The sequence below is a fragment of the Ornithodoros turicata genome, chromosome 4 (assembly GCF_037126465.1).
Source record: "Ornithodoros turicata isolate Travis chromosome 4, ASM3712646v1, whole genome shotgun sequence".
In the NCBI taxonomy this organism is placed as follows: domain Eukaryota; kingdom Metazoa; phylum Arthropoda; class Arachnida; order Ixodida; family Argasidae; genus Ornithodoros; species Ornithodoros turicata.
This window is the reverse complement of record NC_088204.1, coordinates 56,683,224-56,707,427: the sequence shown is the minus strand read 5'-3', so window position 1 is coordinate 56,707,427 and position 24,204 is coordinate 56,683,224. Positions and strand designations below refer to the sequence as shown.

Genomic DNA, 24,204 nt, shown 5'->3' with positions numbered 1-24,204 from the left:
TACGAAAGAGCTGCTTGAAGCATGTGGCTTCAACAAAGGAAATGGCTGGCTTATTGGGATACCCTTTTACCCTCAAAGGATATGAAACAGACAAGTAAAATCTTCTTTCCAGCGATCATTCATTGCTCTCAACATAGAGGCTTTCCACTAGCGACGTGCGGAAAGCACCAGTTATCACACGCAGTCCCCGGTGATGTATTGGGTCTAAAATCTTCAAGACAGATTTTCGAGCAGCCCCAAAGACAACACATCCATACTCCAGTCTAGACAGCACACATAGTTCCTATGTAGAGTGTCACGATCGTCCCCCCCCCCCCCCCAAGATTTGTGGGACAGCACCTTCAAAGGGTTTAGGGACTTAATGCATTTGGTTTTAGGTTTCTTGATGTGTGATAAGGATGTGAGTTTGCTATCAAGGATGACCCCAAGAAATTTGTGTTCGCTTTTTATAGCGAGGTCCTGTCCGTTCAGCGTAAGGGTAGGTGGTGGAAACAGTCCTCTGACCCTCGGGAAGTGATCACATACCGTTTTCTCATGTGAGAACTTGAATCCATTCTCATGGGACCATTTTGTAAGCTTATTTAAAGTTAGCTGCACCTGTCGCTCACATGTTGCTAGACTAGTGGAAGAGAGGGAAACCTTTCTTTCTTTCTTTACCCTCAGGTCAGCGAATTACAGAGGGGAGTGGCGTAATAAAAGGAACATACAACGAATTACATGCAAAGTAATTGGCCCAGCAGCTTGCGGAAGCTATTAGGGTCCCGGACGACGACGGTGGAGGCGGGAAGACTGTTCCAATCGTTCGCTGTTCTGGGAACAAATGAATTGGCGAAGTGATTTGTGCGATTAAATGGAACAAGTAGTTTCTCTGAGTGGTCGAGGTAGTTGGAAATATGATGGGGTGGTGAGAACAGAAGATACCTGGGCAGAATGTTGTGGTAGTAAAACTTGTGAAGCAATGTGAGGCGAGCTATTTTGCGACGAACAGAAAGAAGGGGAAGGGAGGCTTGTTTCTTGAGTAGCGGTACGCTTGAGTGTCGGGAGTAGTCAGAAAATAGAAGGCTTACAAAATCGAGCAGTTCGCTTTATAATTTCTTAATGAGAGAATCCTGGTCCCAAATAGATGATGCGTATTCTAATTTTGGGCGGACTAATGTAACATAAAGCTGCCGTTTTAGGTCGCAGGGTGCCTTTGAGTAATTGCGTATGATGAAGCCAAGCGTTTGGCTGGCTTTGGAGAGCACAGAATTAATGTGGATGTTCCATCTAAGATTACTCGAAATGTGCACACCTAAATATTTGTAACTAAGTATATACGCTATCCAGCTTAACGTTGTCAAGACGGTAGGAATTAACAAAGTGGTTAGTGTGTCCTGATTGCCATGTGCTTGCATTTGTTAATGTTCAAGGACATGAGCCAAGTTTCACACCAAGAAGATAAGCTGTCAAGATCATTTTGTAATGCAGACACGTCACTGTAGGAGTTAATAATACGGTATATTACGCAATCGTCAGCAAAGAGCCTTATATGCGATGATATAGAGGAAGGTAAATCGTTAATAAACATGAATAAACCTGATAATAAACCCATAATAAACCTGAATGTCATCCACGTACAATGAATAAGACATGGTAGGTGGGATTATCCTAGCTACTGAATTGATTTTCACAAGAAACAGAGTGACACTAAGGACGCATCCCTGCGGCATCCCATTCTCTTGGATGAAGGGACGGGATAGTGTTGTTCCAAGCCGTACTTGGAATGTCCTGTTTTGGAGGAAGTTTGTTATACACCTAAGAAGGCGCCCCCTGATCCCGAAAGCGTACATGTCTTGTAGGATACCATACCGCCAAGCGGTGTCATACGCCTTTTCAAGATCAAAGAACACCGACAGAGTGCTGTCTACGGACGAAGGCTTCACGGATCATTGTTTCTGCTGGTACGAGGTGGTCAGTTGTGGAACAACCCGCGCGAAAACCACACTGCAGTTGAGAAAGAAATTTCTTCTCCTCTAGGAAATGGACCAGCCGAGCATTGACCATACGCTGAAACGTTTTGCCGATGCAGCTCGTGAGAGCGATGGGTCGATAACTGGCCGGGCTTGAAGGTTTCTTTCCCGGTTTTAACAAAGGAATTACGGTAGAAATTTTCCAGGCTGAGGGTAATATACACTGGACCCAAACCTGGTTAAAAAATTTGAGTAAAACATCTTTGGATGCCTCAGACAGATGGCTCAGCATAGAGTACATCACCCTGTCTGAGCCTGGTGACGTTGCCTTTGTGTGTTCTAAGAAACGATTAAGTTCTACTTTGGGGAAAGGCTGATTATACATCAGACTGTCTCCACATTGCATTGAAATTTTCTTGAGTTAATTAGAAAAAGAAAAAAAATGAGAACTTTCTTCTCTGAACTACACTTAACTTTAAGGAAATCATTGGTGTAGTTAGAGGAAGAAGAAACGCTTCAAAATGCTCACCGAGAGCATCGGCTTGTTCCTGTAAGCCTTGACATAGCTGACCGTTAACTACTAAAAGAGGGGTAGCACAGCTCATGTGTACTCCTCTGATCTTATGAAGTCGATCCCAAATAAGTTTAGAAGGAGAGTTGGAAGATAGGAAAGACACAAAACTGCGCCAAGAGGACCGCTTAGCTTGCGTGCGCGCCCACCTGGCCTTGGCTCTCGCCTTTTTAAAGAGAAGAAGGTTTTCACTGGTGGGGTATCTTCGAAATCTACCCCACGCACGATTTTGGGCTTTTCGTGTTTCCTCACACTCCTTGCTCCACCAAGGTTTCGGTCGCTTCGGCAAACGACCAAAAGTTACAGGAATACATTGTGTTGTTGCGTCAAGGATGACATTGGTAATGACACGGTTTGCTTCGTCAGCCGTCATCCTATTAACAGGGATTAAAGACAGGTTGCATTTATTAGAAAAAGTATTCCAATCGGCTCCTTGAAGCTTCCACCTAGGGGGACACGTTGTCAAGATATCTACTTGAGGCATATACATCAATACCTCCGGAAAGTGATCACTTCCCCCCCCCCAATGGATTTTCTTGTACTGCCCATTCTAAAACATTGAAAATAGATGGACTACAGAGGGACAGATCTAATGCTGAGAAGGACTGCGTAGCAGAATGTACATACGTAGGTGCCCCTGTATTCAAAAGGCAGATCGATGACGAGAGCAAGAGTTTTTCTAACATCTTGCCCCGACAATCAGTCCTTGTACTACCCCAGAGGGGATCGTGCGCGTTAAAATCTCCTAAGAGAATGAAAGGGGTTGGTAATTGGCTGCATAAATCTTGTATGTCCTTTTCTGTAATGGTTGCTGTTGGCGGCAGATAAATGAAGCAAATGGTGACTATTTTGTCGAGGCACACCGGCACCGCGACAGCCTCCAACTCTGTAGCAAGATTAACTGCCTTGGCTGGAATGGATGCTCATGTGACAATCGCCACACCACCGGATGCGCGATTTGTATCATTTCGATCCTTTCGAAATATGTTGTGTCTGCGTAAAGGAGTTGGGGCGTTTCTATTGAAGTAAGTTTCCTGAAGACAAAAACATGCTGCATTGTAAGTATCGAAAAGATCATGAACATCATCCAGGTTTGAAAACAAACCACGGCAATTCCACTGGAGGAAGTGGTTCATAATAGTGGCCACTCCAAAGAGAAGGAGAAGGGAGCGCAGCACTTGGTTACGCCGACTAAGAAACACCTGCTCCATTTAGGGAGGTTGGACCCTTCGCAGGGGTTGCTTCTGCGGTTCACCTGTCTTTGAACCTCTTCCTCTGCCTTTTCCCCGTTTTTCTCCTTGTGTATCGGAGAGGCTTGATGATGAGTTGTGTGACATTTTGTCGTCATCATGTACCTTCATGCTTTGCAAGCCCTTTTGGGAGGTGGCTTTAACGCCTCCGTCCCAAATTGATTGTGCGCCATCGACCTTTAAGCAGGCCGTGGCTGCTGCTTTGTGGCCAGTTGGATGGCTGGCCTCCGTTACAGCGGGAGACACCTGAGTGTCTCCAGCTTTCTGTAGGGGAGAGTCGAGTGGAGGCTCAGGACCTGGAAAACAGGTCTGCATCTCCACGGACTTCCTCAGTGGCCCCACTCCCCTGCGCACCACATCGGAAAAGCTGCCTTTCTTGTTAAAGTCGAGCTGTGCTCTTGGTGGTTTGTAAGATATGTTCTGTTCTGTTTTTTTATTTTCAGTATCTGTTTTTCCTCTTTCCAACATGGACAGGACCGAGAATATACTGGATGGCCACCTCCACAGTTTGCGCAATGGAAGTCATTAGTGCACGACTCAGGAGCGTGTTCTTTTCCTGCACATTTGGGACACACCAGGTGTCCTCGACACACTTGAGAACTGTGGCCAAAAATGCTGGCATTCGAAACAACGGCGAGGATTAGGGATGAATGGTCTCACATGACAGTTCACATACCCAGCTTTAATGCTCGAAGGAAGTTGGTGCAATTTAAAGGAAAGGACGATATGCTTTGTGGGTATTTCCTTGCCATCTCTTCACATAACTATTCGCTTTGCGGAGACAACGTCTTAGTCTTTCAAACCCTCCTCAACCTCCGATTCAGTGCAATCGATAAGCTCATCTTCAGAGATGACCCCTTTGACAGTGTTGAGTGTACGATGTGCTGTGATGGACAGTGGTATCGTTCCGATGTTCCTTAGTGACTGGAGTGCTGTACTTTGTGTTTTGTTATTTACTTCGACCTGAATGTCCCCTTCTTTGCCTGGAAGGACTTTCCGATCACCTGTTCAAGTGACCTTGCCACTATAAACGGAGATACTTTAGACAAGGGTTTTGCTTCATTATCTGAGTGTATAATCAGGAACTTTGCAAACCATGGTTCTGGAGAACTTATGTCGAAAAAAATTCAATGACCGTTCCTCGTTGCGGCTGCGTTTTAGTTGCCGATCAGATCTTTTGGAGTTTGTAGTATCCATAAAAATAGAGGTATGTTCAATGCGGCAGGTGTGTCGCCCACCATCGAGCCCAACTGAGGGAGTGCACCCTGCACACTAACACTTGCCTCTGGAATATACCCTAGTGCAGCTTCTGGAGAGTGAAAGGACTACTCAAGGTTGACCCTTGCCGCCAAAGAAGGTGAAGGGAAGAAAAAGAAGATAGTGAAGGAGTGGAGAAAGAAAAGTAATGAAAGGGGAAATTGCGACTAGCTGAGTAATCCTGGCCGGGCCTTCCAGGACCACCCGACTATGGGAAGCAAGGGCAAAAGCGGTGTGTTGCTTTTCCGGAGGGGCCCCGAAGGGTCCTAAACAACCTCAGAGTCCACTCAACCGCCAGGTTCCCCCTTTCCCCAGACACGGGACAGCCACGCACAGCGATACGTGGGGGGTCTCCCTCCTGCGGCGACCCAACCGTGAGTGCAGGAGGGGGCTACTGCGACTGCTGCCGGGCGATGGGGGCGCCAACTTCCCGACGCCGGGACTGCCACGAGTGTGACCGACGTGTCTCCTTCCCATTGAATGGTTGCAGGTAAGCCGACGTACCTATATTTTAAACGTTTAATGGGGAGCAAGATACAAAAACTTCAGACGATTTCTCTTTCGGCGATTTTGCAATAATTCCAAGCGAGCTCTGCGATACAGTGTGGTGACTGAATCTGTTCGTTTGTAACAAGTGAAAATAAATCTTAGGCTCTCCTGTAAATAGCTTCTATAGTGTGGCTATATTCGTTACTGTCTGAGGCTCATTGTGACCCCGACATGCGAACACATTAAACATGCTAAATGCGAACACATTAAAAAAAAAATATATATATATATCACTTTTCCGGGATGAAATCAATTGCAGTATGGCATATGCTAGGAGCACACATATGCTAGGAGCTAGGGCACTCCTTAGGAGGGCATTAGCAAACTCCTAAGGCAATGTCTTAATTAACTTTCAATAATTCACTGTTTCATTATAAGACCTACGAATTTGTCCCAATGCGAGCGTCTGGTCCCATCGGTCACATGATACCGGAGCGGTTTTCAGAACAAAAATCCGTTCGATAGATCGTCCACAAAAAAGTCGTGAGGGAACACCATTTTTTCCCTTTATTTTGTTCAGTGCGCACCTTCGGAGACGCGTATTTCCTTCACCCCCAGTGCGAGTGGGTGAAGGAGCACATTGCCGCCTCATGCGTCGAAGATGAACTTTAACTTGCAGAAACAAAACAAAAACGAATGTATGGGGTGACTCTATCGGAACTGCCCTGTCTGGCAGCATATTGCTCGGTGTGTGTGTGTATGTGCGTGAGAGAGAGAGAGAAAAAGAGAGAGAGGGAGGGAGGTAAGCGTCCTGGACAGACTTCATAGGGAACTGTGCTGACATTTGTCCTGTAGCGTTTGAAGAAAGCCCAGCCTCAAACAGCATAGCCTGCGCCCGGATTCAAACCCGGGTCATCTCCTATAGTCTCGGCATGGTATGGCAACATAAAAGGGCACCTCATATTCTAACACACAGTAACTCGTACCCCAGGAGGGTCACCGCAGGTTCAATAGCGTTCGCGAAGTGACTCGGATTTGACCCCGTTTGGGGCTGCTGGTTCTGCGATTCGTCTTCCAAACTTTGGACGGCTTTAGTAGGATTGTACAAGCTATTGAGCTCTAAAGTAATGACAGTTCTTTTTTTGTTGTTCTTCGTCGTGATGTACTTTGCAGACTTGGCTTCTCTGCGGTGGCGTCGATGACAACAAAGTACAGTGAACCCCCGATAACCCGACCCCCGACAACCCGACATACGCGCTTTACGACCATACTCCTGGGGAACAATGCAGTGAGACCTCTGCAAATCCCCCGTTAATATGACAATTCCGCATTATGACCAAATTTTCGGGAACGACCATGGTCATAATAACGAGTGTTCACTGTACAGGTCACTGCTCAGCATGGAGCGGTCACAGAGCTGCTGAGTGCGCCCTCACTCACTCACTCACTCAGTCAGTGAGAAACGCTCACTTCAGCCAGTAGGAAGAGTCGCTTCTGCTGGCACGTGTTCTTGTTTTCCCCTTTGGTGCGATGGTTTGTAGCCCAGCTGATTCACTCTGATTATATTAACTGTAAAATAAAATGCAGGCGTCAGTTTCGTGTATTGGTGTTATGCTCTTCAATCGAAAGCATGTGGCATCACGAAAAGCCCGGAAAGGGGGGGGGATGGGGAGCAGTGACATATAGTGTATAAGCCCTGTTCTAAAATCGAAAGCAAAAGCATTTGCTTTTACGACGAAGGTATAAAAGAGACAGAGCTCCTATACCGGATGCTACTTTTCGCCTGAACGGGATGTCACCTTCCACTGCCTCTAGTAAGATGTTCGCGACACATACATAGTACACCGCGGCATTTGCTTGGCAAACGGCACGATTACATGTTATGACATGTTTCCTACAAATGTTTCCAATAAATGAAAAAAAAAAAATGAAATGAAGTAAATAAAGAGACGTTCTTCAGCTTGCATAATTTGATGTCAAGAATTGGCTTAGGTATCTGACTGATTTTCCAAATACTCTGCATCGTGTATTAGTACATGTAGCTGTTTTCGGAAATGGCGGATAAAACAAAATTTCAGCATGAATATGGCAAGGATTTGTGTGTCTTTCAGACCGCGACAATAGTCACGCACAAAACTTTATAGATAGTGCATCAGTGTTGCTGCTGTTGTATCACTGCATCATGCGTCAAACGCAATTATGTTCGGGTGTACAATAATGGGGCGTAAAAAAACCCTGCAGCCAAAATTTCAGCAACCTTCTACAGCGTCCCAAAAGGGGAAGATAAGCCGAGTGACATTTCCTTGGAATGCATTGAGACGCTGCCTTTACCACAACATTCCAAAACGCGAAACTCGTCCGTCCGTCCGTCGTAGCCATATCTGCGAAGCGTGACGTATCAGCACGCTCACACTTTTACTTTTCCCCGTACCTGCCGTGGATTGCTTCAATTTCGCTCATCGCGGGCACTCCCAGGTGCTCTGTGCACATGGAGTCACGTGGCCATGAGGGCGCGAGAAGTGGCAGCGAGCCGAACCCTTGGTAGCCTCCTATCGGCAGGCCGGTCGTCATGACCCGGGTTCAGCACACCATTCATTCTAGTTCACCATACGGACGACACAGCAATGTATACTGCGCAAGCGCATTGTCATTCTCGCAGTGTCAAATTTAAGGTGGGGGGGGGGCAAAAGAGGCATATGCCCCGGGGCCCCCACAGTGCTGCGTTCTTGAGTGGAAAGTACAAATGTCTTCAAGGATATGTATACGTCAGAAAAATCCTCTGGCGCGTGGCCTTCTTCAGCGCACTCTCGTAATCTGGTGTCAAGATCAGCTGACGAGTGCTGCCCCCGATGCTGTTAACTTTTTCGGTTTCCTCGAGCAGGAATAAGAGTTCTTTGCAGCATCCACGCATATAGGCCCAATGTGGTGAACGACCTCACCACAATGGTTACCGGCGACTGCCCAGAAAAGCAGCCTGCCAGCACCGAAAAGAGTAATCGGCACACGACGATCCTGCAGAGTGGGTGGTGTGCGAGCCTTATTTAAGCACTACTGTCTTTTCTTAAAAATTGTGGAAGTCATTGCTAGCGATCGAAATGAAACTGCTGAAGTGCGCGTTAAATCCATGGCGGTGTCATTGACACATTGCCAAGATTTGAAATGGGGATTAACACTGCGTTTTGGGACCTTATTTTGAACATAGTCGACAAGACCAGCAAAACGTTACAAAGTCGAAAGATGGACCAGAACAGCACAATTTCCTTACTGAGATCGCTGAAAGTCTTTATTGGCGTATAGAGAGTGAAGCATTCGATCCCTGCCGCATGATGTAACTCGAACGAGGGAAGTTATTGCAGTAAGAAAGCGCAATCTACAATCCACGCCACTGGACTAGGGAATTACACTAGGCAAGGAATAGGCTAGAGAACGACCTGGAAGCACGGAGTAGTTGCCCTTCCGAGGAGTTCTGCATAAAGAACTTCCTGCCGGTAATATATCAGTTTCTAGCTTCTCTTTGTGAACGGTTGACCGCGTACGAAGAAATGTCATCCAGGTTTGAACTCTTCGGAGAAATCGGCATCCTCAGCACAGAATACATCAGGAAGAAGGCAATATGCCTTGCAGAAGTCTACAAAAAGATTTGGTTGCACGTTTTCCTGTCCACGCAGTCACTGTGCAAATGCAATTTTGCAAGACGACGTCGAAACCTGGGAAGAGTTTTTCTACGTGCTGATTATAAAGACGGGAGTGAAGGAAGCTTTCTCTGATGTAGACAAAGCAATACTCGTATACGGGGTGTCCACAGTAACCATAAAAGTAATTTTTTAAAATAGAAAAAAAATCACTTTTTCCGAGTTTTAGCCAACGACGATGTACTCTACGCCTAAAGGCCCACCTTAAGAGCGCGCAGGCAAGCTTCTGTGTCGATGCATTAATTAACTTTCGTTAATTAACTTTAATTACCAACGATACAAGACTGACACAATGAGAATATCGAATCCCTTGGGGGGGGGGGATATATTTATCACACAAAAAGGAAAAAAACGGGGGAAAGGTCAGCCAATCCCTTAGGGTCACTGGTAACATTACAGTTTTCACAACAAAAATCGAGAGTTATAGCGCGGGGAAAGGCCTGGAAATAAGGCGATCTGGTGGTCGTTTCAAGACGCTTAAGTAGAAGCGCTCATTTTTAACGAAACGAAATTAACGAAAGTTAATTAATGCATCGACACAGAAGCTTGCACTTGTACTCGACGCCATTAGGCGTAGAGTACATCGTCGTTGGCTAAAACTGGGAAAAATTGATTTTTCTATTTTTAAAAATTACTTCTATGGTTACGGTGAACACCCTGTATATCCAACTATGATGGTTAGCAACAGTTCCTACGAGCGCTGATTCTGGAAACTGAAGCTGATAAAAAACATTCATCGGGCAACCACGACACACTGCAGATCAATACCTTGTCACTGTTATGTATATAGGACGAGGCATACTTAAAAAGCTTGTTTTTACAGAGTTCATTACTGATTTATCAGTAAGGAAGTCGTGGTGTGTTCCTATTTACGCTAGCAGCGTAATGTGGTCTTGAACAACTTGCATTAGTAGGTGCCATACTTTAGAAGAATAAAAATGGTCCAAATGCCAGGGCTGTCCATGTTTATTTACACTAAAATGTACACTGGAAGCTACAACAGGGCGTGACGCGTACGGATTCCACGGGTCTTTTCGCCCTGAGGATGGAACCCGTATAGGTTCTGAAACGTCGGCTCTAGATTGCTTTTAACCTGTTGTAGCTGCCAGTGTGCATCCTATATAGAAGATGTAAACTGGAAAGGCTAAGTTGGAGTACTCGTTTTAGGAACTGCGTGATAATAAACCAACTACCGTACATTGAATTTTTCTATGTACATATATATCGCACGAAATAGTCGCACTGAGGTCAGGAGAGTCTATAGACTCGGCCATAATTTGTCCTTATGAAGCACCATGAGAAGTACTGACCAAGCAGAAGGGCCTCCACCATGTACGCTGCCCGGTGTCCCCACCACTAAGTCCGGCACTGCTCACTCGCTCGCGTACGGAATTTTTTGTCCCTAGGTTTCCCTTGACCGATCGATTTCCGGTTCGATGACTCACTTCCGCTCAGCCCGGACTCTGCTCCGAGCGAATAAGCATAAACGCCCTAGAGACAAAGCTTGGTCGCTTAAGCGACGTAACAAGCAGGGTTGGTTACCGAAAATATTGTGGTTCAGTTTCCGGTAACTGAAGAACTCGTCTTTTCGTTTCCGTTTCTGGACGATTTTCGTTAGCGGTTTCCGTTTCCTTTTAAGAATTTCGTTTCCGTTTCCGAGATAATTTCAGTACTGGTTTCCGTCTCTCATCCGGAACTCGTACTGTCTGGTTTTGACTTTTTTATGTCAGATATTCTAATTACATAATGAATGCAAAAGGACAGCCACACCAAATACAAACACTGAAGACTTTAATGCAAAATTCGTCACGAATCTTATACACCGCAAGTAGATGCCTCTCTAGGTTGCGGTACATACCTTTAAGCTTCAAAAGTTTCCGCTCGTGCGCAAAAATAACACGTCATCCGAAACTTTCGCGTCCATCTTGCTGCGCAGTGGGCTGTACACGAAAGAAAGACCCGAAAATAAACGAATTAATTAATGATGACTGGAAGAATAGTGCGGATATACAGGGTGTTACCCTATAAAAGTCTACCCGCGCCGGCATGCCGTGCTCGCCAATTACTCAATGCAGGCGGTACAATGTGTTGCCTACGTATAAAACTCATAAGGACATTCCATCATGGTAAATATCGAAGTGATTGAGCACCGTAACGCAAAGTTATAGCGCAAAACGTGATGTTCCTGTAGTGAAAACAGCCAAGATGGCGCCTCTCAGTTAGCAGACGACATCCCTTTTGGGTGTCGTCTGCTGAGTATACGTCGGCATTTTTGGTTCCTCACGTTGCTTACTTCTGAGCAAAATACGACAGTTACACGAAAGCGAAATGAAAACTGCAGTTCCATCCGGCTGGCAGGATATGCGACACGTCGTCGTCTGGGGAGCAGCATGTCAAGTGCTCTTCTCAACGACGCCATCTTGATTGTTTTGACTATGGGAATTGCACGTTTTGAGTTATAACCTCGTGCTGCGACACTCAATCACCGTGAAATTTACCAAGATTAAATGTCCTTATAAGCTTTATATAAAGATCGCACAATGTGCCAACTGCACTGAGTAATTGGCGAATACGGCATGGCGGCACGGGTAGACTTTTATAGGGTAACACCCTGTATATAGTTTTCATATTAACGCGAAAACAATGAGGGAAACGTCCTGCGAATTTGGTTTCCGTTTCAGTTTCTGGTAGTGGAAACTAAAACAATTTTGTTTCCGTTTCCATTTTCGTTTCCTGTTGAATTTCGGTAATTACCGTTTCTCGTTTCCGGTAGCCAACCCTGGTAACAAGTAATGGCGAATTTGCGTGGCCATTTCGTAGCAACATTGCCTAGCGCTTGGAAATTGATAGTCTGGCGACGGCGCTGGATCATGGCACCGTTGCTACCGGAACACGATTGCCGGGGCTCGCTTTTTGCTTTCGTAGCGAGGCCCCATGACGCGGTTCTACAACGTGACCTTGAGTGGGTGGTCGCTGCCGTACGTCGACGGCTGTCCAGTCGTCTCAGAGCACGCACCAGCGTTCCTGATCTTGAAACGGAGGATCCCTTTTTTTCTTCACCCGCTCTTTGCATTTTTTATGCCCTGCGATGGTATTGACATAATGTATATAACAGCGATGTTCCTTGGTTTACTCCGCGAAAATTACATCCTCGACGTAGGTACATAAAAACAAGAAGTGTTCTAAATTGCAAACAAATCAACATCTTGATTTTCATGCTGCTTCTGGTTCTTGCTAATTCGCTGTTCAGTGAATACTCCTTGTTCGAATATTGGTAGTGTGGAAGTAATTCAGCTCTTATTCGTTGTCAGTGACGTAACCAGCAATTGCGTTCGGAGGGGGCTGGGGTGTCGCGGGGTAAATAAATAATAGGATAGAAGTAATTGACCAATGCAAATGTGCACAATGGACGCTGACTTTGCGATCGTGAGGTTATCCCAAGTTGGTGATGATCCGATCCCAGCTTTTCGGCAAACTTCCACGAGTCCACCGCGAAGAAATAGCACAACATTTCGAGGGGATTGGAGGGGGGAGGGTCAAACTACTGAGGCATACTCTAACACTGATCGAACCAATGCTCTAAAAGCAGTGAACTTGGTATCAACGTCTGCATCTCGAAGAGTCCTTCTCAAGTAGTATGGTTTAAAGTTTGCTTTACTCATCACCGTCTGAATTTGTTTATCCCATCGAAGATTATCCTACATACTTGTGTTCTTTAACAGAGCTTAGTACTGATTCATTAACCTTGTAATCACAGTCAAAGCGGTCTTGCTTGCTAGTTATACTCATTTTCACACTTTTGTCACTACTAATGAACATCTGCCATCAACTGCACCATGCAGTAATCATACGTAAAGCTTCCTGGAGATTCATTTGATCTGTTTCCGAAGAAGCTTCGGAATAAATAATGCAATCTTCAACGAAAAGCTTGACATTAACGCTAGTATTATCAGTAATGTCATTGATAAAAATAAGGAACTACAGGGGGTCCGGGAACTGACCCCTGTGGAACTCCTGAGGTTACTCGTGAAAGATCAGAGCTAGCCGCATCATAGGCAACAAATTGGTATCTATTGCTTAGATATGGAGTTAAACACAATAGCAGACGCGAGTTCTTTAGCAGAACCCGTATCTTTACCAATAATTTCGCATGATCGAAAGCTTTCTCGAGATCCAAAAATATCACATCAGCCTGCTTCTTTTCATCAATACACTTGGATAAATAATGTGTAACCTCAATCAATAGCAGGACCGTGGAATATTTTTTCCTGAATCCATATTGTTCATCACTGATTAAATTGCGTGTTCCAAAAGGTGGAACAAAAAAGGTGGACATGTGTGAGTGCAATGCGTGTTCAACCACCTTTAAACAAGTGCAAAGCAACGAAATGGGGCGGTGGTCCTCTAGTAATGTTGCATTCTTCATTTTTCGTACTCGAATAACTTTTGCTATTTTCCATTCATCAGCAAGGGTAGCCGTTATATATTGTTACGGCGTTGGCGATCGCCGTAGAAGAGGAAAAGGGCGCGAGGTCTTTCGGAATACATTCAAACAGAAAACAGAACAGGAACATCCAACATCAGCATGTTGGGTGTTCCTGTTCTGTTTTCCGGCCTGTAACATTTTGGTGGCAGCGGTGGAATGAATCTCCAAGACCCAGAGGAGCCCACTGGAGAGCGGGGACCTACAACGAGGTCCCGGTCCCGACAAATCCTTTCGTCACAAGGCGTGCTGGCTCCAGTAGCGCCGGCACAGGAAGAAGGTGCACAGGGGGATAGTGTCCTGGGAGGGAGCAACGGCCAAGAAACAGTGTCGCAGTGCACAGCTGCGCTGTCAGCCCTTTTTGCACGACAATTCTCTGAGCTTTCGGCAGTCCCTACGGACGCACTATCCGAGATGGGACGGTGGATAGATGCTGGAACAACGTCAAGGGTTGCATCGTCCAGACGCCCGCGGGCAGCACGAAAGGTTACCACTGACACGTGGTGACCCGTCGCCGACACGCCCCCCCCCCCCCCAACCCGCGAATCCTCCATCCCCGTCTCAGCCAAGCGCCGCATCGAAACTTCCAATGTTCGACGGCACTGGATCGCTGGATGCTTATCTTGCACAGTTCACCCTTGTTGCCCGTGCCAACAATTGGAGCGAAGAGACTAAGGTGTTGACGTTAGCGGCACATCTTTACGGATCAGCCTCCGAAGTTGTGCTTACAGCCACAGACACAGTCCATAACTTGACCTTCAACGCGTTAGTGGACGCGTTGGACCAGAGGTTTGGCAACAAACACCTACTGCACCTCCACCACGCTCAACTTCGCTGCCGCACTCAGCAACCTGGAGAAGCACTCGCTGCCCTGGCCGCTGACGTTGATCGCTTGACCCGAAAGGCTTTTCCGTCCTGTCCGCCTGGCAGCCTCGACCTCATAGCTGTAGCGTCCTTCACGGCTGCTATCCGGGATTCAGAAACTCAACGCCTTCTTCGCCTCGCGCGACGACCTACGCTACGTCAGGCCCTTGCTCAAGCGTTGGAAACCGACGCAGCTCAACAGGCTACGCAGGCTATCATATTCCGTCGGTCAACGCGGTCACCTGAAGCTGCGCATAACCCCACAGGCAGTGGGGCCTTGAACTACACTGGATGGCGACAAGATTTGCGGTCAGTGCAGTGCTACAGGTGTGGAGCATACGGTCACTACTCTCGTCAGTGTACGGTACCATCAGCGGGAAACGGAAACGGCGGGCACACCAGGGGGCGTGCCCGCCGCTTTGTCCACACGTCCCCCTCATCGTCGGTACATCAATTTCGTCGACCACTTCCACCGACGACCACACCCTACGCATTCCAGCTGTCCTACGGGGAACTCAGCAAGAGGTAAAGGCTGTTGTGGACACTGGGGCGGTAGTAAGCGTAATCACCACCTCGCACGTTCCAGCTCAAGCACAACTACGGCCCAGTCCACTTATAACTGCTTCAACCTCTGCTGTGATGCTGCTGGGCATAACCCCACTGCCAGTGACAGCCGCGGGAAGAACTGTAATGGTTGGCTTTGTAGTCATCTCAAAGGCATTGTACCCTGTGCTGCTGGGGTGCGGTTGGTGTCTGGTACAAGCGTGAATATCGTTCAGAGATACTCGGTCTGTACAGTCTCAGAGTGAGACGCCCACGTCCCGAAATTACAATGCCACCGCAGCGTATATAAGAGTTAAATGTTTCATTCTTGCACTGTTTGGGCTGTTCCAAGCTTTGCGGTTTTGGCGGAGTCGCCTTCTCAAAAGATGGGAAATGGCAGGGGTACGGCCGGTGCACGACCCTGCGGGCTTCCCCTTCCGGTCGTCGTCAAGGAAACCCAAACGGTTCCTCCCTTAGCAGCCGCCTGCGTGACTGCTACAACTCCCGCACAAACCGAGGACGTAATGTACATCCAGAAAGCCTCGGCCAGGGTTGGCGAAACATTCGTAGCCGCACCCGAGGCTGTCCTAACGTCAGTCAACTGTGAAATGAGCGTGTTCCTCGTGAACACAGGCCGAACCCCACATACATTTCGCGCCGGCGAAACCATCGGCGACGCATTACCACTCTCCCCTGGACATGCCGTAGCTGCGGTAGCGTCCGATATGACGTCAGAGTCGTCCGCGGAACACCTTCAGCCAATTCCATGGCACGAAGTCCAATTCGGGAATGAGCTCGGCCCCTCCGAAAGAGAAGACTTACGACGGCTCCTCCTGAAGTATCGTAAATGCGTCGCAACAAGCCCGACAGATATCGGCTGCACATCCCTTGCCCGTCATACCATAGACACAGGCGCCAGCGGACCCATTCATCAGCACGCACGGCGCGTAGCCCCGTCAGAAAGGAAAGTTATTCGCATCCATGTTGCTCAGATGTTGGAACAAGGAGTAGTTTCCGAGTCAACCAGCCCATGGTCGTCCCCAGTTGTTCTGGTGCGCAAAAAGGATGGCACTTTACGCGTCTGCGTTGACTATAGCAACCTAAACAATGTTACAAAAATGGACGTCAATCCTTTGCCTCGCCTTGATGACGCCTTGGACAGACTCCAAAGGGCTGACTCCTTCACGACCCTCGACTTGCTGTCATGATATTGGCAAGTCGAACTCGACCACAACGACGCCGAAAAAACTGCTTTCGCCACCCTAGACGGATTATACAAGTTCAAAAGGCTCCCCTTTGGTCTCTGCAATGCACCCGCTACCTTCCAGCTAGAGTCACTAAATAAGCTAGCTTTTTTAGTGACTACTTCCAGCGCCTGATGGATCACGTGCTCAGTAATTTAAAGTGGACCATGGCTTTGGTTTACTTAGATGCATTGTTGTCTACGCGTTAGACTTCAGGGAGCATCAGAGACGCCTCGAACTGGTCCTCCAAGCCTTGTGTAGAGCCGGCCTCAAACTGAAACTCGCAAAGTGTCACTTGGGCTTCCGCGAAGTCACGTACCTGGGTCACGTCGTCAACAAAGCGGGCACCAGTCCGGATCCAGAAAAGCTCCGAGCTGTATCTGAATACCCAGCTGCCACAACGCTCAAGGAGCTGATGAGTTTCATTGGATTCGCGTCGTACTTCAGGCGCTTTGTAAGCGACTTTTCGCGTGCACTGCCCTTTTAATCTGCAATATGCCGGTGGTACAAGTGCCACAAAAGCGGTAAACAGTGATACAAAAATATTACACTATATTGTGTTTCTGGCAGAAATGAAATAGAATTCCTAAAAGCGTGTGGAGTGCCCCTTTAATCTGCAATATCCCGGTGGTACCAGTGGCATAAAAGCGGTAGACAGTGATCCAAAAACATTACACTTTTGTGCTTCTGGCAGAAATCAAATAAAATTCCTAAAAGCGTGTGCAGTGCCCCTTTAATCTGCAATATCCCGGTGGTACCAATGGCACGAAAGCGGTAAACAGTGATCCAAAAACATTACACTATTGTGCTTCTGGCAGAAATCAAAGAAATTTCCTAAAAGCGTGTGCAGTGCCCCTTTAATCTGCAATATCCCGGTGGTACCAATGGCACGAAAGCGGTAAACAGTGATCCAAAAACATTACTCTATTGTGCTTCTGGCAGAACTCAAATAAAATTCCTAAAAGCGTGTGCAGTGCCCCTTTAATCTGCAATATCCCGGTGGTACCAATGGCACGAAAGCGGTAAACAGTGATCCAAAAACATTACACTTTTGTGCTTCTGGCAGAAATCAAAGAAATTTCCTAAAAGCGTGTGCAGTGCCCCTTTAATCTGCAATATCCCGGTGGTACCAATGGCACGAAAGCGGTAAACAGTGATCCAAAAACATTACACTTTTGTGCTTCTGGCAGAAATCAAATAAAATTCCTAAAAGCGTGTGCAGTGCCCCTTTAATCTGCAATATCCCGGTGGTACCAATGGCACGAAAGCGGTAAACAGTGATCCAAAATCATAACACTTTTGCGCTTCTGGTAGAACTCAAATAAAATTCCTAAAAGCGTGTGCAGTGCCCCTTTAATCTGCAATATCCCGGTGGTACCAATGGCACGAAAGCGGTAAACAGTGATCCAAAAACATTACACTTTTGTGCTTCTGGCAGAAATCAAATAAAATTCCTAAAAGCGTGTGCAGTGCCCCTTTAATCTGCAATATCCCGGTGGTACCAATGGCACGAAAGCGGTAAACAGTGATCCAAAAACATTACACTTTTGTGCTTCTGGCAGAAATCAAAGAAATTTCCTAAAAGCGTGTGCAGTGCCCCTTTAATCTGCAATATCCCGGTGGTACCAATGGCACGAAAGCGGTAAACAGTGATCCAAAAACATTACTCTATTGTGCTTCTGGCAGAACTCAAATAAAATTCCTAAAAGCGTGTGCAGTGCCCCTTTAATCTGCAATATCCCGGTGGTACCAATGGCACGAAAGCGGTAAACAGTGATCCAAAAACATTACACTTTTGTGCTTCTGGCAGAAATCAAAGAAATTTCCTAAAAGCGTGTGCAGTGCCCCTTTAATCTGCAATATCCCGGTGGTACCAATGGCACGAAAGCGGTAAACAGTGATCCAAAAACATTACACTTTTGTGCTTCTGGCAGAAATCAAATAAAATTCCTAAAAGCGTGTGCAGTGCCCCTTTAATCTGCAATATCCCGGTGGTACCAATGGCACGAAAGCGGTAAACAGTGATCCAAAATCATAACACTTTTGCGCTTCTGGTAGAACTCAAATAAAATTCCTAAAAGCGTGTGCAGTGCCCCTTTAATCTGCAATATCCCGGTGGTACCAGTGGCATAAAAGCGGTAGACAGTGATCCAAAAACATTACACTATTGTGCTTCTGGCAGAAATCAAATAAAATTCCTAAAAGCGTGTGCAGTGCCCCTTTAATCTGCAATATCCCGGTGGTACCAGTGGCATAAAAGCGGTAGACAGTGATCCAAAAACATTACACTTTTGTGCTTCTGGCAGAAATCAAATAAAATTCCTAAAAGCGTGTGCAGTGCCCCTTTAATCTGCAATATCCCGGTGGTACCAGTGGCATAAAAGCGGTAGACAGTGATCCAAAAACATTACACTTTTGCTCTTCAGGCAGAACTCAAATAAAATTCCTAAAAGCGTGTGCAGTGCCCCTTTAATCTGCAATATCCCGGTGGTACCAATGGCACGAAAGCGGTAAACAGTGATCCAAAAACATTATACTATTGTGCTTCTGGCAGAAATCAAATAAAATTCCTAAAAGCGTGTGCAGTGCCCCTTTAATCTGCAATATCCCGGTGGTACCAGTGGCATAAAAGCGGTAGACAGTGATCCAAAAACATTATACTATTGTGCTTCTGGCAGAAATCAAATAAAATTCCTAAAAGCGTGTGCAGTGCCCCTTTAATCTGCAATATCCCGGTGGTACCAATGGCACGAAAGCGGTAAACAGTGATCCAAAAACATTATACTATTGTGCTTCTGGCAGAAATCAAATAAAATTCCTAAAAGCGTGTGCAGTGCCCCTTTAATCTGCAATATCCCGGTGGTACCAGTGGCATAAAAGCGGTAGACAGTGATCCAAAAACATTACACTTTTGTGCTTCTGGCAGAAATCAAATAAAATTCCTAAAAGCGTGTGCAGTGCCCCTTTAATCTGCAATATCCCGGTGGTACCAGTGGCATAAAAGCGGTAGACAGTGATCCAAAAACATTACACTTTTGTGCTTCTGGCAGAAATCAAATAAAATTCCTAAAAGCGTGTGCAGTGCCCCTTTAATCTGCAATATCCCGGTGGTACCAGTGGCATAAAAGCGGTAGACAGTGATCCAAAAACATTACACTTTTGCTCTTCAGGCAGAACTCAAATAAAATTCCTAAAAGCGTGTGCAGTGCCCCTTTAATCTGCAATATCCCGGTGGTACCAATGGCACGAAAGCGGTAAACAGTGATCCAAAAACATTATACTATTGTGCTTCTGGCAGAAATCAAATAAAATTCCTAAAAGCGTGTGCAGTGCCCCTTTAATCTGCAATATCCCGGTGGTACCAGTGGCATAAAAGCGGTAGACAGTGATCCAAAAACATTATACTATTGTGCTTCTGGCAGAAATCAAATAAAATTCCTAAAAGCGTGTGCAGTGCCCCTTTAATCTGCAATATCCCGGTGGTACCAATGGCACGAAAGCGGTAAACAGTGATCAAAAAACATTATACTATTGTGCTTCTGGCAGAAATCAAATAAAATTCCTAAAAGCGTGTGCAGTGCCCCTTTAATCTGCAATATCCCGGTGGTACCAATGGCACGAAAGCGGTAAACAGTGATCCAAAATCATAACACTTTTGCGCTTCTGGTAGAACTCAAATAAAATTCCTAAAAGCGTGTGCAGTGCCCCTTTAATCTGCAATATCCCGGTGGTACCAGTGGCATAAAAGCGGTAGACAGTGATCCAAAAACATTACACTATTGTGCTTCTGGCAGAAATCAAATAAAATTCCTAAAAGCGTGTGCAGTGCCCCTTTAATCTGCAATATCCCGGTGGTACCAATGGCACGAAAGCGGTAAACAGTGATCCAAAAACATTACACTTTTGTGCTTCTGGCAGAAATCAAATAAAATTCCTAAAAGCGTGTGCAGTGCCCCTTTAATCTGCAATATCCCGGTGGTACCAATGGCACGAAAGCGGTAAACAGTGATCCAAAAACATTACACTTTTGTGCTTCTGGCAGAAATCAAATAAAATTCCTAAAAGCGTGTGCAGTGCCCCTTTAATCTGCAATATCCCGGTGGTACCAGTGGCATAAAAGCGGTAGACAGTGATCCAAAAACATTACACTTTTGTGCTTCTGGCAGAAATCAAATTCCTAAAAGCGTGTGCAGTGCCCCTTTAACCTGCAATATGCCGGTGATACCAGTGGCACAAAAGCGGTACACAGTGATCCAAAAACATTATACTATTGTGCTTCTGGCAGAAATCAAATAAAATTCCTAAAAGCGTGTGCAGTGCCCCTTTAATCTGCAATATCCCGGTGGTACCAATGGCACGAAAGCGGTAAACAGTGATCCAAAAACATTACACTTTTGTGCTTTTGGCAGAAATCAAATAAAATTCCTAAAAGCGTGTGCAGTGCCCCTTTAATCTGCAATATCCCGGTGGTACCAATGGCACGAAAGCGGTATACAGTGATCCAAAAACATTACACTTTTGTGCTTTTGGCAGAAATCAAATAAAATTCCTAAAAGCGTGTGCAGTGCCCCTTTAATCTGCAATATCCCGGTGGTACCAATGGCACGAAAGCGGTAAACAGTGATCCAAAAACATTACACTTTTGTGCTTTTGGCAGAAATCAAATAAAATTCCTAAAAGCGTGTGCAGTGCCCCTTTAATCTGCAATATCCCGGTGGTACCAATGGCACGAAAGCGGTATACAGTGATCCAAAAACATTACACTTTTGTGCTTTTGGCAGAAATCAAATAAAATTCCTAAAAGCGTGTGCAGTGCCCCTTTAATCTGCAATATCCCGGTGGTACCAATGGCACGAAAGCGGTATACAGTGATCCAAAAACATTACACTTTTGTGCTGTTGGCAGAAATCAAATAAAATTCCTAAAAGCGTGTGCAGTGCCCCTTTAATCTGCAATATCCCGGTGGTACCAATGGCACGAAAGCGGTAAACAGTGATCCAAAAACATTACACTTTTGTGCTTTTGGCAGAAATCAAATAAAATTCCTAAAAGCGTGTGCAGTGCCCCTTTAATCTGCAATATCCCGGTGGTACCAATGGCACGAAAGCGGTATACAGTGATCCAAAAACATTACACTTTTGTGCTTTTGGCAGAAATCAAATAAAATTCCTAAAAGCGTGTGCAGTGCCCCTTTAATCTGCAATATCCCGGTGGTACCAATGGCACGAAAGCGGTAAACAGTGATCCAAAAACATTACATTTTTGTGCTTTTGGCAGAAATCAAATAAAATTCCTAAAAGCGTGTGCAGTGCCCCTTTAATCTGCAATATCCCGGTGGTACCAATGGCACGAAAGCGGTATACAGTGATCCAAAAACATTACACTTTTGTGCTTTTGGCAGAAATCAAATAAAATTCCTAAAAGCGTGTGCAGTGCCCCTTTAATCTGCAATATCCCGGTGGTACCAATGGCACGAAAGCGGTATACAGTGATCCAAAAACATTACACTTTTGTGCTTTTGGCAGAAATCAAATAAAATTCCTAAAAGCGTGTGCAGTGCCCCTTTAATCTGCAATATCCCGGTGGTACCAATGGCACGAAAGCGGTATACAGTGATCCAAAAACATTACACTTTTGTGCTTTTGGCAGAAATCAAATAAAATTCCTAAAAGCGTGTGCAGTGCCCCTTTAATCTGCAATATCCCGGTGGTACCAATGGCACGAAAGCGGTAAACAGTGATCCAAAAACATTACACTTTTGTGCTTTTGGCAGAAATCAAATAAAATTCCTAAAAGCGTGTGCAGTGCCCCTTTAATCAGCAATATCCCGGTGGTACCAATGGCACGAAAGCGGTATACAGTGATCCAAAAACATTACACTTTTGTGCTTTTGGCAGAAATCAAATAAAATTCCTAAAAGCGTGTGCAGTGCCCCTTTAACCTGCAATATGCCGGTGATACCAGTGGCACAAAAGCGGTATACAGTGATCCAAAAACATTACACTATTGTGCTTCTGGCAGAAGTCACATGAAATTCCTAAAAGCGTGTGCGCTCCCCCTTTAATCTGCAATATGCCGGTGGTACAGGTCCCGACAAAAGTTTACGGAACACGCGAGCGGTGTATTTTCTCCTCGGTACGACACCCTACAGCGGCAAGCGGAAGCTGGCGAAATCAGGCCAGTTCACTTGCTCAGAGGGGTGGACGACTGCGCTCTTAGCGACACACAGCGGTAGTTTCGGTATGATTACGGTTGTATGTGCCCGCAAAGTGAGTTGGATTTTACTGTTGTGCTCGCCAACAACACGTGATTCAACGATTGTTGAGACAGGGAGCTCGCCGCTATCATCGTGATCACAAGGATGAATCACGGTGGCAACACTTTACGGTGTATTGCTTTTATTGGAAAGCCATGATACGTAGACAAGAGAAAGAAAGGTATCTTGTAAAAAGTTGCTTTATTATGGACGACGCGTGACGAGCTGATAAACAATTGACGCTGACATTGATAATTGATTGATTGATTGATAAACAACTGACGTGAGTCCCGAGTTGTTGACGAGCACAACAGTTACATCCAACTCACTTCGCGGGCACATACAAAAGTAATCATACCGAAACTACCGCTGTGTGTCGCTAAGAGCGCAGTCGTCCACCCCTCTGAGGCAGTGAACTGGCCCGATTTCGCCAGCTTCCGCTTGCCGCTAGGGTGTCGTACCGAGGAGAAAATACACCACTCGCGTGTTCCGTAAACTTTTGTCGGAACCTGTACCAGTGGCACGAAAGCGGTAAACAGTGATCCAAAAACATTACACTATTGTGCTTCAGGGAGAAGTCAAATAAAATTCCTAAAAGCGTGTGCACTGTCCCTTTAATCTGCAATATGCCGGTGGTACCAGTGGCACCAAAGCGGTAAACAGTAAACTAAAGTATATAGCTCCGCTGGTCTTCTGCCAGAAGTTGTCCCTAAATGGGTGTGCAGTGTCCCTTTAATCTAATATGCTAGGGGTTGTACCACTGGCACCAGAGCAGTAAACCAAATTACATTGTTCTTCTGTGTTCCTACACACTGTCACACGCCTCATACCCATCAAGGCCTCATCGGTGAGTAGCGTTGTAGCAGACCCACACACTTCAAAGGCCTCATGTGAGTGCACTCATGGTAGGCCTCATGAGGGACAAGGCCTCATGAACGCCCCTCACTGTAGACCTTATGAGCGGCAAGGCCTCATGAGTACACTCACGGTAGACCTCATGATGGACAGGGCCTCATGAGTGCACCCACAGTAGGCCACATCGACAGCTTCGCTTCACTCACCCTCATGGGCGTGAGGTTGAGAGTCAAGGCACTTATGAGGCCCCTCATGTGCCATTTCGCCCAGCTATGATCAATACAATGTGCGATTCATGCACGACAGGGGAGGAAGCGGCAGCTGAATATGTGATTCTGCACTGCAGGGGTCGACCCACAGCCGAAAGAGGGCACACTGAGCTATGAAGGGCGTTGAGTTTCGCAAATGAAGGCTAGGAAATAGATGAGGATGTTTGGAGAATTAATACACGCCTTAATAACTGGTGGGTTAGGAAGGCAAACAGTGAAGACCCAAAGAACGACAAAACAGTTACAAAGGGAAGGCCGACATCCACCAATCCATCGTGCCACTTCCGGTCGAGTGTGCACGACGTCGTGCATATAGCATAGCTTTTCTTTTCGCGATTATTTTTAGTCAAAGAAGAGATGAATTAATAATGATTCACTCTGACCATATTGAATTGTCAAATTAAATATCAGCGTCAATTTTGTGTGTGCATGCACTGAAACCGAAAAGCTTGTAATACAGCGAAAGGCCAGGGGCGTGGGGC

General features: G+C 46.1%; 1 protein-coding gene across 1 annotated transcript in view; it reads right to left on the bottom strand.

Moving 5' to 3' along the window:
* The window catches only part of LOC135393219 (protein argonaute-2-like), a 31,980-nt gene that overhangs the window by 7,118 nt on the left and 658 nt on the right, over positions 1-24,204 (bottom strand). The gene's annotated exons all lie outside the window — the stretch shown is intronic.